Source organism: Myxocyprinus asiaticus, chromosome 28 (genome assembly GCF_019703515.2).
Source record: "Myxocyprinus asiaticus isolate MX2 ecotype Aquarium Trade chromosome 28, UBuf_Myxa_2, whole genome shotgun sequence".
NCBI classification, from domain to species: Eukaryota; Metazoa; Chordata; class Actinopteri; order Cypriniformes; family Catostomidae; genus Myxocyprinus; species Myxocyprinus asiaticus.
The window spans coordinates 6,744,505-6,757,935 of record NC_059371.1 but is presented as its reverse complement, the minus strand read 5'-3'; the positions used below and the strand labels follow the sequence as shown (position 1 = coordinate 6,757,935).

General features: G+C 37.9%; 1 long non-coding RNA gene across 2 annotated transcripts; it reads left to right on the top strand.

Annotated features, from left to right (window-relative positions):
- The first annotated feature begins 121 nt into the window (after nt 1-121).
- On the top strand, nt 122-5,818 carry LOC127418965 (uncharacterized). 2 transcript variants are annotated; one of them, XR_007893573.1, is made up of 4 exons: nt 122-1,046; nt 4,968-5,071; nt 5,453-5,534; nt 5,696-5,818. It is a non-coding gene; the product is annotated as an uncharacterized LOC127418965 (long non-coding RNA). The 2 variants fall into 2 exon arrangements; XR_007893572.1 differs by lacking the exon at nt 122-1,046 and having other exon boundaries at nt 3,977-5,071.
- The last annotated feature ends 7,613 nt before the right edge of the window (nt 5,819-13,431 follow it).

Genomic DNA, 13,431 nt, shown 5'->3' with positions numbered 1-13,431 from the left:
TAAGCAAATATGTTTTGGCCGTGGCCTATAATGACTAATTAGCCTACATCTTGTGAGCACAATTTTCAAACTTAACAAATTTGTATACATGGACTAGAGAACACTCTGAGGTAACATAATGAGTTTCATTCAATTTTGATGCAAGGGGGCGCTATAACTTAAGACAATCCTATTTTTGCAACTGTGCTCAAAGCAGGTGAAATGTCACACCAAAATAGCTGTCCACAGCATCCACAGGATCTTTTCGGTCAAATTTGTTTATTTTGGTCATCTCACCATATGTGCTTGGCCCCCGACGATAGTCACTTGTGGCTATATTTTATTTTTATTTTTGTGTGGCTCACCATTTCTGAGTATACACTGCTACTTCAGTGATTATTTTTAAGTGTACTGAGTATCGCACACTGACGTCATCTACATCATGATGTTGCGGATCTTCCCTGACCGACGTTACCAGAAAAATCTATCCAATATGGCTGGCACTCGCAAGCGACGGGAGATAACACATGGAGCAACTTGTAAGTAAACCAAAAAGCTTTTCAAAACTCATTTGCTTTTTGAATCTTGTAAGGATATCATAATGAAGAAAATGCTTAATCATTAGGCTGCGCTGTTTTTACATTCAGGGTAACGTGCAAAGTGTTGCTTTTCCCAGTGCTTCGTGCACATTTTTGAACGCCATTAGCATCACTGCCTGATAGTGTAACGTTAATGTCAAAGCAGTACAATAATGTTAACGTTAGCTGGTAACTCTTTTCACTCGACGGCAGTCCTACTGTTTCTAAGTGTGTTGTTAACTGTTGTTTATGTTAAGCGCCCTGATCTGGTAAATATAATGTTATTCTTATATGCACCTGAATAAACTAGTGGCTAGCTGTAACTTTTATCCACAATTAAGTTAAGGCTAATACATGGACATGAAGTTAGCAAGATACTGGATATTAAGTTAGCTAATGAAATCTGCAAACTTGTATTAAACCTCTACACATTTTCTTTCCTTGTAGGCCGAAGTGGATGCTGAGCTGTGAGCCTCCTCAAGAATCAAGGTAACTTAAATGTTAACTTAGGCTGTATTCTTTTTTATTTTTATTATTCCATTTATTTGGAAAAAAAAAATTTTCAGTAGCTTTACAAATAGACCTTCATTAAATGTTGGGCTAATATTTGTGGATTTCAAGTTAGCAACTGAGTGAAGTCAAATAACATGGTTTCTGTGTTGCTAGGCAATTAATTTAAAATTATAGGGAGACTGAAGGCAAAGACGGTATTGGTCTGTGTGATGAGCAGGGCGTCGTCTGGGCAGAACGAGGCTGGGAAGACAAGTGGCGAATGACTTTCGAATGACCGGTCTCGCGTTCCAGCAAGGGGCGGCGGGAGTACTTAAGGAGAGGAGAGAGCGGCAGACAGGAGAGAAAGATGCGTGAAGCTGTTTGTGTTTGTGTGTTGAGCTGAAAATCCAACAGAGTTTATGTGTAGTGAAGCTGAAAAGCAAACCTTTTGTGTACTGCTGAAAAGCGGCCTTATTGTGTGTGACTGAAAAGTTCAACAATAAATGTCTAAGTGTTTTTTCAAGCCGGCCCCAGTATCCTCCTTTCCATGAAATGTTACAGTCTCATTTCATCATATCATATCATATCATATCATATCAAAACAGAAGCCACCACATTCCCGTCAAACCTCTTTTTATTCCGCTCGGCTACTTTCATGCTATTTTCCAAAGCCAATTTTTAGCTTTCTTCTAACCTAGGTTACATACTTTGAATGAGATTGATACGGTTCATCGTTCAAGATCCCAAAAGCAATGTCCAGTGGCAACCGAGTCTGCCTTCCAAACATTAGCTCATAAGGTGAGTAGTCCGTAACATCGTTCCTGGTGCAATTGTACGCATGCACCAGTGGCTTGACATACTCTTTCTGATGAGCTTTCTGTTTGTTCTCCAGGGTACCCAGCATTTGCAGCAGAGTCCTGTTAAACTGTTCTACTGGGTTTCCCCTATGATGGTATGGCATTGTTCTCACTTTACGAATGCCAGCAATTTTACACAATTCGCGGATGGTGTGAGACTCAAAATCCGGCCCTTGGTCACTGTGTAGCTTCTCTGGGAAACCATAATGTACTAAAAAATGGTCCCAGAGGAACTTAGCAACCGTCTGAGCTTTTTGATTTCAAGTGGGAATTGCAACAGCATACTTCGTAAAGTGGTCAGTGATAACCAAGATGTCTTTCATGTTGCTGCTGTCGGGTTCTACTGACAGGAAGTCCATACAGACTAACTCTAATGGTCTGCTGGTCTGTATGTTTACCGATGGAGCAGCCTTCTGCACCGGGGACTTTCTTCTGACACAATGCTTACAAGTCCTGATCTTCCTTTCCACAGCACTGGCCATTCATGGCCAATAAAAACGGGAACGAAGAAGGTCAAGAGTCCTCTCCACCCCTATGTGACCCATATCATTGAGCAAACAGGTAAGTACCATCTCTCTGAGATCTCTAGGCAATGCTAGCTGTCTTTGTACTCTTCCTTGATCCAGATGCTTCTGATACAATAACCCATTTCTCATTTCAAACTTACTCCATTCCTTAAGCCACAAAACCATGTTCAGTGGCTTCCTTTTCACACTGGGTGGTTTGTTGTTAGACTCTAGGTATTCAATGACCTCCCTTATTTCAGGGTCTTCCCTCTTTCTACGCACTAAATCATCCTCAAACAATCTAGGAATGACAGGTAGGCCATGGTCACACTCATCCATAAATGCCTGGGGTAATGCTTCTGTAGTCACACCTAAGGACTCAACTAAGGCTACAGGAGAAGGTTGGTAAATCTGATGCCTCTCACAGATGGCTTTCACCACCTCAGGAAGCATAACCTGCTATCCCTGTTCGGCCTCACCCAGATGATTTAACGTGAACTGCTTTATGCGTTCCCATTCCTTCTGGGACTCCAAATCATCCCTGGTCTGCGTCCTGATTCTGAGCACCTGCTCGATATTGGATTTTGACATTGAAAGTGGACAGACTAGACAACCACCTGTAGCTAGTGGCGTCGAGTTTTGCCGAAGTCAGGACATATGTTAGGGGATTATTATCAGTCACCACCGTGAATTCGCTCCCATACGTTAAGTCACTAAACTTAACAGTGACTGCCACTTCAGCACTAAAACTCCAGCTTATGAGCTGGATACTTAGCTTCACTCCGAGTCAAACCCCGACTGGTATACGCAATGTCTCTTAGCTGTCCCTCCTGCTCCTGATGCAAAGCAGCACCGAGCCCGGTGGTGCTGGCATCAGTATGCAACAGGTAAGGTAGCTTGGGATCAGCATAGCCCAGAATTGGAGCAGTTGTCAGTTTGTCCATGATGGTTTTAAACGCTTGTTGGCATTCAGCGGTCCATCTATCCCCTATGGCTCTTTTGGGTTGAAGTAGGGCCGATTTACTTCCTTACACTTAGTTCTCCTCCTAACTGGGGGATACCTGGCGTGAGATCATTTAGGGGTCTAACGATTTTTGAAGAAAGTCCTGTACAAATCTCCGGTAATACCCGGCAAATCCTAAAAAGGATTTCAACTCTCTAAGATTCTGCGGTTTTGGCCAGGTTTTTACGGCTTCTATTTTACTTGGGTCAGTACTCACACCATGTTGAGACATGACATGACCCAGATACCGTATGGACATCTGAAAAAATTTCCACTTCTCGGGAGAAAGTTTTAAGCCGTACTCCTTCAACCGGTTAAGGACTATAATGTGAACCAACTCCAGTGATACTCTGAGTTCAACTTTTGAGTAATAAATTCACTCTAGAATTAATTTTAGAAAGTAAATTCACTTATTTGGTACTTCTTGAAATTTATGCAAAAAATTTCCCTTCCTGTTTCAATTTGTAAAATATATATATATATATATATATATATATATATATATATATATATATATATATATATATATAAATAAATAAATAAAGACACTTGATCAAACAATACAAATAAAAAAAAAAACCACAAATTAAATCAAAATAATTTCACATGAAATTCACGCTGAAATCTTCGAACAACAACTGTATTGTCTTCCTCTTTGATTTAGTTCCTCCAAAAGAACCAGAGAAATACAGGTATATGTGCTGTTGGTTCAGTTTCCTTCCGTCCAACTCGGCAACGACAATGTTATTCAATCACAACTCGATGTTAGCTCCTTGTGGCTCGCCAGTCCCAACTCCCTCCACGAATGCAGGAATTTGAACGAATACTAGAAGTCCAAGAACTACACTCCGGTAAACGTCGCTTCAATGTAACGTCAGCTCATCAGCACACAGCATTCACCAGGCAGGAAGATGATGAAACCAAATCCAAACAAATAATAAACAGGAAAAAACCTGACCTTGAATACAAGGTCACAAAACCATCATTAGTAATGTTTTCGTGATACACATGCATCACATCAATTACCGCAGTTCAACTCAATATCAAAATGGCCATTATATTTTACATACGAACATGTAAGCATGCGTTCATCTCATGTGGCCTCACATCCTACATTCACAATTAATAAAGGAAACTTATATACAACTCTCTTTCATTTTACATTTCAGTTATATGAACATTCTACAACAGATTAGTACATGAAATAACAGTTTTAACTCACCAAGGCCACTGATGAACTTGACCGTTTTAATCCCTGTAACTCCAAAGGAACTCCATTTCCACTTGGTCTTTTGCTCAAACATCTCATAAAAATTAAATTCTCACTATAAACTCTTTATTGTCTTCATAAAACAACTTTTAATGCATTAGTAACGCGTTATGCGTTAACGAGGCTTCTTCTCAGCAGCCGCGTAATTCTTAGCAACTAAATAAACAGTCTCTTTTCACACTAAATATTCCATTTTCACATGTAAAATTGTGTCTAAATAAATCTCACTTCAATATTTACCTAATATGCTATTTGACTAATCAAATTCTCACATTTCTTCAGAGTGGAATGAAAGTGGAGAGAAAAAAAACTCAACCGCATGCGAATTCCAGAAAATGAAAATGCGCTAAACAACATTCTCAATTATCATTGGTCAGTTCTCCCAGGTACAACATATTTTCATTGGCTGTTTTACTGCTCATAAAAATAATTACATTCTGCTCATTTGCATTATTCAGTCACATCTTAGTACTGTTTGTAACTGGGGTTACATGTAGCTTTATTTATTTTAAGCTCACTAAGATATCTAAAAACTTCACTCTCACTAACTTTATTTAACAAAAAAGAATTTTGAACGATTCCACATTGAGCATAGTATGCCTGCACTTGTTTTTCATTATATATAACATGTTGCACAGGAAGTTGTTTAACTAATTCATTGGCCACAGTTGTAAAATACTGATTAAAATTCTCTGCTTCCTCCTTCTGATTTGAAACTAATTTCCCTTCAACATTAATATTTATTCTTAAAGATTTATTATTTACAGTTTTAGTGTACACCTTGTGCGCAACAATGATCTGGCAGTTCACAGAAACTCGCCGTTGCAACTTCCCAGGATTCACTCTCAGGTAAGTATTTTTCTCTTTTTCTAGAGCTTTAGTTTAAGATTAAACTAATCTTTTCTATTTTTCAGACTTTTGCTGCTATAAATTCTTAACAGCGCAGTTGATCGGCATCTCGTTGATCTTCGCTTCTTCGTCTGTTCTCTTTTTGTCTGTGTTAACTCTAGGGTGGGTCAGCGGCTAGAGCAAGATTGGCTGTTTGGATAAATCACATTTGCAGCACTGATCCAGACTCTAATTGGTCAAGTTTATCTGCAATATGTTTTTACATATATTTGCAAGTATTAATAATAAATATACAATTTTGCATATTTTTCTGACTCTTTGGTTTTCATTCTGTTTCTAGTTACTTGCCTTTAGTTTCTTCACATATTTTAGTTAAATATGCACTTTTTATTTAATTGTAAGCTTATAAATTAAAATGCCATTTACTCTGATTTTACATCTGGGTTACACAACCAACCAACAGAGTAACAAGACAGGACCAGCTAGACAAGAAGAGCGAGGATAGTACTCAATTTAGTATAACAATCTAGCCAAGAAACAGAGAAACATGATGGCACATGTAGGGAGTGAAATCAGTTTGGAATAGGTGTTGCTCAACAAGCTAATCAGTGGCATGATTGGGCACCACGCTGAGAACAATGAATGGTTTTCCCATGGAAACATTGATCATGCCAGTTGAGTGCACCCGCGAAACACGAGGGAGAGAAAATGACGAAACAAACAAAACAAACCTGCTGGCATACCAGAAACTGGTTGTCAATATGCACTGCCAAATTTTCCTGTTCCATGAGATCATTGTGTGTAATATCTAAAGGTTCATTTTGAGGCAATTTGTGCCTAATATTTAATACTTTTCTTAATGTTGCAAATTTATATAGCTAATGAATATCCTGGAAATGATCCCATTTGATTGCAAACAAAATACTTATTTGTCATTTTCAGTTTTGTTCAAGGTGATATATATATATATATATATATATATATATATATATATATATATATATATATATATATATCTATACACACACATACACACACACACAGTTGAAGTCAGATGTTTACATACACTTGGGCTGAAGTCATTAATACTCTTTTTTTAACCAGTCCACATATTTAATATTAGCTAGCTATAGTTTTGACAAGTCGTTTAGGACATCTACTTTGTGAATGACACAAGTAATTGTTCCAACAATTGTTTACCAACATATTGTTTCACTTTTTATTGACTATTTCACAAATCCAGTGGGTCAGAAGTTTACATACACTAAGTTAACTGTGCCTTTAAGCAGCTTGGAAAATTCCAGAAAATAATGTCAAGCCTTTAGACAATTAGCCAATTAGCTTCTGATAGGAGGTGTACTGAATTGGAGGTGTACCTGTGGATGTTTTTTTAATACCTACCTTCAAACTCAGTGCCTCTTTGCTTGACATCATGGGAAAATCAAAAGAAATCAGCCAAGACCTCAGAAAAACAATTGTGGAACTCCACAAGTCTGGTTCATCCTTGGGAGCAATTTCTAAACGCCTGAGGTACCACGTTCATCTGTACAAACAATAGTACGCATGTATAAACACCATGGGACCATGCAGCCATAACACCGCTCAGAAAAAAGAAACACATTCTGTCTCCTAGAGATGAACGTAGTTTGTGTGCGAAAAGTACATATCAATCCCAGAACAACAGCAAAGGACCTTGTGAAGATGCTGGAGGAAACAGGTAGACAAGTATCTATATCCACAGTAAAACGAGTCCTATATCGACATAACCTGAAAGCTGCTCAGCAAGGAAGAAGCCACTGCTCCAAAACTGCCATAAAAAAGCCAGACTACGGTTTGCAAGTGCAAATGGGTCAAAAATCTTACTTTTGATCTCAAGCCGAAGAACACCATCCCAGCCATGAAGCATGGGGGTGGCAGCATCATGTTGTGGGGGTGCTTTGCTGCAGGAGGGACTGGTGCACTTCACAAAATAGATGGCATCATGAGGAAGGAAAATTATGTAGATATATTGAAGCAACATCTCAAGACATCAGCCAGGAAATTAAAGCTCAGTTGAAAATGGGTCTTCCAAATGGACAATGACCCCAAGCATATCTCCATAGATGTGGCAAAATGGCTTAAGGACAACAAAGGCAAGGTATTGGAGTGGCCATCACAAAGCCCTGACCACAATCCGATAGAATATTTGTGGGCAGAACTGAAAAAGCATGTGCGAGCAAGGAGGTCTTCAAACCTGACTCAGTTACACCAGTTCTGTCTGGAGGAATGGACTAAAATTCCAGCAACTTATTGTGAGAAGCTTGTGGAAGGCTACCCAAAACATTTGACCCAAGTTAAACAATTTAAAGACAATGCTACCAAATACTAAAAATGTGTATGTAAACTTCTGACCTGAAAGAATGTGATGAAAGAAATAAAAGCTGAAATAAACCATTCTCTCTACTATTATTCTGACATATCACATTCTTAAAATGAAGTAGTGATCCTAACTGACCTAAGACAGGGAATGTTTTCTATTATTAAATGTCAGGACTTGTGAAAAACTGAGTTTAAATGTATTTGGCTAAGGTGAATGTAAACCTCTGACTTCAACTGTGTGTATATATATATATTACAAAATTCAGTACAAAAGTAGTCCAAAGGATGATGCACTGCATTTGAAGTGCTCCCTGACAGCATGAAAAAGCTTCGTGTGAGGTAGAGAGTGAAGTTGAAGTTATTAATTGCTGAAAATCTTCTCCTGATCCACTCCATGAAGGAGTCCAATTTAATTCAGAGCCAATGAGCATTCGACATCACTGTTGTAAAACCAGTTGCATTGCTTTTTGAGGCACTAATTGTTGAAATATAAAAACAAAACCAATGCTGGTTGACGGTTACGCTGGGCGGTACGGCAGATGGAGGCAGAGACCATTGAATAAAAGGCTTGAATTTGGGTCTATTCCTCACACAAAGCTATCTGAAGATTTGGATTAAAGCAAACAAATTAAATTGATTACTTTTACAATTGTTTTATGGTGCTTTTGTGGGTTATTTTGTGTTTGTTTTTTGTTTTTTTTGACATATTCTGAAAACTCCTTTTGTGTTCTATGGCAAACAAAATAAAATAAAAAATTGCTTAATGAATGGTTAAATGATTACAAATTGTTATTCATTTTAATATTTTAAAGTTTAGTCTTGGTTAAAGTGATACAATCCTTAAAAATTTTGAATAGGGCAGCAAAAATCACACAGAACCAAATTAAATCATTATAACATCATATTGGGTAAATGCATCAACTGTTTAAAGTAAATGTGATAGTACTGAACCAGAGGCATAACTACCAACAGTGTAGACATGGCGCAAATGCACTGGAACCCACTGTCTAAGAGCCCCGTGATTACTGGGGTTTAACTTAAGATGTTAAACTATCTGCATGGTCTTAATTGTCTATACATTTGTCAGCATACAATGTATACATACAACACAAACACTCACTTGGAACTGCTTAAATTATAGCTGGACTGCACACTATGCATCCCATTCATGGTGACCTTTTTTTAATTAAAAGACTTCTAAATTATAGTTTATTATTAACATAACATCAATTACAAAATGTTATTATAAATTACTAATTTTAAGTAATACATTGAACAATTTTCTGCATTTTTTTTAGACATCGGGATTCTTGGGAAATCTTACTGAGCCAGTGTGGTGCGTCTGACCTCATTACTCAGTGCAAACAGAGCATCAGCCTTGAATTTCACGGCTATTTCAGAATTCACCAAAGTGTCATTCAACTGATCACAAAGTATAGTCAGGACATTACTGATGTAAAAAAACACAACCATCACTATTTGATAAAAGTCATTTTTGATCAAATCTAGACAGGCCCCATTTCCAGCAGCCATCACTCCAACACCTTATCCTTGAGTAATCATGCTAAATTGATCATTTGGTACTAGAAAATCACTTGCCATTATATCAAACACAGCTGAAAGATATTTGGTTCATTAAATGAAGCTTAACTGTCTTTGTGTTTGTTTTTAAGTTGCCACAGTATGCAATAGACTGGCATGTCTTAAAGTCAGTATTAGGTCCAAAATGGCAAAAAAAGAAACAGCTTTCTCTAGAAACTCATCCATCAATCATTGTTTTGAGGAATGAAGGATATACAATGCTTGAAATTGCCAAAAAACTGAAGATTTCATACAAAGGTGTACACTACAGTCTTCAAAGACAAAGAACAACTGGCTCTAACAAGGACAGAAAGAGATGTGGAAGGCCAGATGTACAACTAAACAAGAGGATAAGTACATCAGAGTCTCTAGTTTGAGAAATAGACTCCTCACATGTCCTCAGCTGACAGCTTCATTGAATTCTACCCGCTCAACACCAGTTTCATGTACAACAGTAAAGAGAAGACTCAGGGGTGCAGGCCTTATGGGAAGAATTGCAAAGAAAAAGCCACTTTTGAAACAGAAAAACAAAAAGAAAAGGTTAGAGTGGGCAAAGAAACACAGACATTGGACAACAGATAATTGGAAAAGAGTGTTATGGATCTTAACCCCATTGAGCTTTCGTGGGATCAACAAGATTGTGTTGAGAAGTGCCCGACAAGACAGCCACATCCATGGCAAGTGCTTCAGGAAGTGTGGGGTGAAATGTCACCTGAGTATCTGGACAAACTGACAGCTAGAATGCCAAGGATCTGCAAAGTCATTGTCATTGTTGCACGTGGAGGATTTTTTGATGAGAACTCTTTGAAGTAGTTTAAGAAGTTCTGAACATTTTTTTCAAATTGTAATAGTAATGTTTCATGTTATTAATGTCCTGACTATACATTGTGATCAGCTGAATGCCACTTTGGTGAATAAAAGTAACAATTTCTTTCCATCAGAGCAAAATCTGTACATAATTTAAAACTTTTGGCCGCCAGTAAATTATGAGAGAATTTTTATTTTTGTGTAAATTATCCCTGTTAATACATCAATATTTTACGTTTCAGTGTGCAAATGTAAAAAAATAAAAATAAAATTTTAAAAAAAAGTACGCTTGCTAGAACCAAACTTTACATAAGAATACATACAAATTCTCATGAGATCATGTTGACATATAAAACACAATGTGACAACCTGCCCCGACCTCCCGATCAACCTTCATTATGTAGTAAATGTATAGATCCTTGCATTAATATGTCAAGTGTGGTTTTACTTGTTTAGTAAAAAAAAAAAAAAAAAAAAATAGCTACATGTTTGAATACAACATGCAAAACCACTGCAAGAGTAAACAATTTTTGCAATTGGACTTTTGACTCATAGCCTATTGGTTGTGCCCTTGCGATGGCTTGCCCTGCCATATATTTATTTTTATCAGTACGCAAACTCGCAAAACATCAAAAGATAAAGGGACACATAAAACCGTCAGCATCATTTCAGTTCTGCCACCACATACACATTCACAAATTACGTTTTTTTTTTTTACTTTTTAGTTCAAAATTGGTTTTATTGCATCTTCAGAACTGTTTAAAGTGGTGGCAGTGTAATTAAGTTGGTTGGCACAATGAAATGTTAGTGACTGCTATTTTCTACAGCTGTAATGCTAGGGTTTGGTGTTGTGTAATTAAAAATTCTTTGTTGTATCGTAATTTAATATACAGATTTAACCATAAGCAAGGTCATCTTACCCCAGAGAGCTTCCTCTACATGTTAACATTTTTAATATAATAATGAGGGCTGTGAATAATTTTTTTTAAACTAATTCATCGCAATAAACCGTGATTAAATTATGGTACATGGTACAACAAACATGGTCTCAAAGAACTTGCAAGAAATTGGTTTGTCATCTTTCACTATATTTTAATATGTACATTTTGCAGAAAGAGTTAATTAGACACATTTTTACATGCCATAAAGTCAGTAGACATATTGTAATTACAGTTTGGGCAAAATCTTCTGGCATCTTCCATTGGGCTTTAATAATAGGATCAAATGGGCAGATTCAATTCAAACTTTATTGGCAAGAGAATCTTAAGTGTACATTAGACACTATACATACAGGTACATATTGAATGCTGAAGTTTGATTAGCTGAAGCTTAAAATCTCAAAACTATTATTTTCTCTGGCTGCTGTTCAGTCTCTACAAGTATACCTGTCTGTAGCTTGTTGAACGTCCAGGTCCTTCTCAAGGGCGTAGCCAGGAAATTACTGTTGGGTGGACCTCAATAAAAATGGATGGGCCAAGTTTTCGACCAAATTTTCCTTAACAACAGAAGCGGCACATTCAAACAGTTCTTTCTGTTGCATTTTTTAAAAAGCCACGGAAAGTGGGGAAAAACATAAGTCACTTTTGACATCACTGACGTCAAAGCTGTTGTAATGCTTCTTTTCAAGGCCTGGCCCACCCAGTCACAAGTCCAGCCCACCCTAGTGGACCCTACCAGGAGTTTTCATCTGGCCTATGCCATGAGACATACCAACCGAGAGCGCTGGAAGCAAGCGCTCACGAGTGTAGATAGCTCTGGGCTTTCGGAGTTATATATCCTTAAATATTTTTTCTCTAATAAATAAATCATGCACCAAACATGATTTATTTATTTTTGCGCCTTCTTGCTCACTGCGCTACAGTTGCCTCTCTTCCTCATGTTAATGAGCAGAGAGTTGTTGACAAGATTATTTAATGATAGCAGATCGTAGGGGAGGCACACAACATGTTGCAATATACAGTAGATGAAGGTGATACCTGCATATTTTACTAAAACACACTGTAGAGAATGAGAATGAAGCAAAGTGAAACTATTTTCATGTTATTTACAGCCAATCGCCTGTGAGATCAGGCTGAGTTTGCTGACTCTGTTGGTCTGGACAAACTAGGTTTGTTATAGGGCAAATTAAAGGAATAGTTCACCCAAAAATGAAAATTTGCTGATAATTTGCTGAGTGTCTTTCTTCATCAAAACAGAATTTAAGATTTTTAAGATTTCATTTCAGGCCTCCTCTAAATGCAAGTGAATGTCCTCCATTTTTGGACGGTCCAAAATGCATATTTAGGGTGCATCAAAATAATCCACACGACTCCAGTCGACAAATAAAGTTCTTCTGAACCCAAATGATTGATTATTTTTAGAAACAAAACAGTACTTATATAATTTATACTTGTATACCAGGCTGAACTCAGCGAAGACTACAGCGGAGGTGGGTTTGTGCCCATAGGCGACGTTGTTGCCGGTGATGTCTGGTAAGGACCTGCCTTACAACAGGCCTACAAGCCCTCAGTCCAGCCTCTCTCAGCCTATTGCAGACAGTCTGAGCACTGATGGAGGGATTGTGCATTCCTGGTGTAACTCGGGCAGTTGTTGTTGCCATCCTGTACCTGTCCCGCAGGTGTGATATTCGGATGTACCGATCCTGTACAGGTGTTGTTACACGTGGTCTGCCACTGCGAGGACGATCAGCTGTCCTTCCTGTCTCCCTGTAGCGCTGTCTTAGGCGTCTCACAGTACAGACATTGCAATTTATTGCCCTGGCCACATCTGCAGTCCTCATGCCTCCATGCAGCATGCCTAAGGCACGTTCACTCAGATGAGCAGGGACCCTGGGCATCTTTCTTTTGGTGTTTTTCAGAGTCAGTAGAAAGGTCTCTTTAGTGTCCTAAGTTTTTATAACTGTGACCTTAATTGCCTACCCTCTGTAAGCTGTTAGTGTCTTAACGACCGTTCCACAGGTGCATGTTCATTAATTGTTTATGGTTCATTGAACAAGCATGGAAAACACTGTTTAAACCCTTTACAATAAAGATCTGTAAAGTTATTTGGATTTTTACTAAATTATCTTTAAAATACAGTGTTTTGAAAAAGGGATGTTTCTTTTTTTGCTGAGTTTATGTGTTTTGACTCTTTGGGCCAGCTGGTTTAGTTT